Source organism: Penaeus vannamei, chromosome 14 (assembly GCF_042767895.1).
Source record: "Penaeus vannamei isolate JL-2024 chromosome 14, ASM4276789v1, whole genome shotgun sequence".
NCBI lineage: Eukaryota > Metazoa > Arthropoda > Malacostraca > Decapoda > Penaeidae > Penaeus > Penaeus vannamei.
In genome coordinates this window covers 28,013,953-28,016,452 of record NC_091562.1, presented here as the reverse complement: position 1 = coordinate 28,016,452, position 2,500 = coordinate 28,013,953, and positions in this window count along the sequence as shown.

The following is a 2,500-nucleotide window of genomic DNA, read 5'->3' as shown; positions in this document are numbered from 1 at the left end:
CATATTATCATCATTTACACACATACACACATATTATCATCATTTACACACATACACACATATTATCATCATTTATCATCTTACACACACACATACACACACACACATCACACACACACACACACACACACACACACACACACACACACACACACACAAATACATTCACAAACATATTATCATCATTTACACACATACACACATATTATCATCATTTACACACATACACACATATTATCATCATTCACACACACACACACACACACACACACACACACACACACACACACACACACACACACACACACACACACACACACAAAGAATAAGAGAAACACACAAAAAGCAAACACAGCTCTTACTCCTATTTCCTATCACCTGATCTGTTCCGTACGAACGTTGCATCACACAAAAGCCGATCAAGTTACAGCTAAAGAAGAGAGGGAATGAGAGAGAATAAAGAGTGAGAGAGAAGGAAAGTGACGAGGGAGGAAAGGACGGAGAAGAGAGAAATGAGGAAGAAAGGAGGAGAGGGAGAAGCGGGAGAGGACGAGAGAGAAGTAGTAAGGGAAAGGGAGAGGGAGGGGTAGAAACAGAGATGAAGAGAATGAAAGGGGCAAAGTTAAAACGAGATGAAAGGAGAAACAAAGGAAGAAATGTAATGGGAGAGAGAGAAAAAAGGGAGATGGAGAAGAAGAGGTAAAGAAAGGAGAAGGAGATAGAGAGGGAGATAGAGAGAGAAAAAGTAAAGAAGTAAAAGAAGAGAGAGGGAGAGGTAAAGGAAGAGAGGGAGAGATATACAAGGAGAGGGAGAGGTAGGGGATAGATAGAGAGTTAGATGGAGAAAAGGAAGGAAGATAGAAGGAAAGTGGGAGCAGGAAAGGTAAATATATAAAAAGAGGTAGAGAGGGAGTAGAAGATGGAAAGAGAGAGAGGTAGAGAAGGGGAAGAAGAGAGAGAGAGGGAGATGTGGAATGGAAAAGAAAGGGAAAGAAAGGAAGAGGAAGAAAAAAAAAGAGATGCAGAGGGAGAGGGGGAGAGCCAATGAGGGAGAGGGAAAGTAATGTAGGAGAGGAAGGGATAAGGAAAGAGATGAATAGAGGAAAGTAGAGAGAAAAGGAGAAGGTAAAGAAGGAGAGCGAGTGAGGGAAAAGGAAAAGGAAAGACAGAAGTGGAGAAGGAAAGGAGGATGGGGGGGGGGGTACAGAAGGCCAGGGAGTGGCAGAAAAATAGGGGGAAAAAAGAGGTAGAGAAAGAGAGGGGGACAGTAAAGAGTAAGAGGGATAGAAAAGAAAAGAGGGAGAGGGAGACAGAGAGAGAGAAAAAAAAAATAGAGAGATGGAGATAGAGAGAAAAAGGCAAGAGGGGGAGAGGGAGAAGTAGTGAGGGAGAGGGAAAGGGAGAGAGAAAAAGGTCGAGAAGGAAAGGAAGAAGCAGAGAGGGACAGATAAACATAAAGTGGGAGACGAAGATACGTAATTAGGAAAGGGGAGAGAGAGAAGCATAGAGCAGGAGACGGAGATAGATAGATAAGAAGAGGGAGAAGGAGACGAAGAGACAGAGAAGAAAGAGAAACGTTAGAAGCGAGAAGGAGAACCAGAAAGTAAGAAGGAGAAGTAGAGAGTGAGAGGGAGAGTTTGACAGAGAAAAAGCGACGCAAAGAAAGAGAAGTCATGAGGAAGAGCTAAATGATAATAACAATTATGCAATGGAGTAAGACAGAGGAAGATCTTACTACTAATAATAATTACAATAATAATGATAATAATAATAATAACAATAATGATAATGATAACAATAAAATAATAATAACAATAGTAATAATAATGATAATAATAATAATAATAATAGTAGTAGTAATAATAATAATAATAATAATAATGATAATAATAACAATAATAATAACGCTAATAATAACAATAATAATAGTAATGACAATAATAATGCTGTGGAGTAAGACATAGAGGAAGAGCTTAATAATAATAATAGTAATAATAATAATGATAATAATAATAATAATAATAATAATAATAATAATAATAGTAATATTAATAATAATAATAATAATAATAATAATAATAATAATAATAATAATAATGATAATAATAATAATAATGATAATAATAATCATGATAATAATGATGATAATAATAATGATAATAATAATCATGATAATAATAATAATGATAATAATAATAATAATAATGATAATAATAATGACATAATGATAATAATAATAATAGTAATAATAATGCAGTGGCGTAAGATATAGAAAAAGAGCTAGATGATAGTAATAATAAAAAGAGAAAGAACGGAGAAAGACACAGAGAGCGAGAAGTAGAGAGGGCGCGGGAGAGGCGAAGAGGGGCGACAGAGGATTATCATAAGAAGAAGCACGTCAAGGCAGATCAGGTTCGAGAGGGGGCGCGTGTCGCAGTCGTCTCCCCCTCCCCCTCCCTCCCCCACCATCACCACCGCCATCACCACCACCATCCGGGCG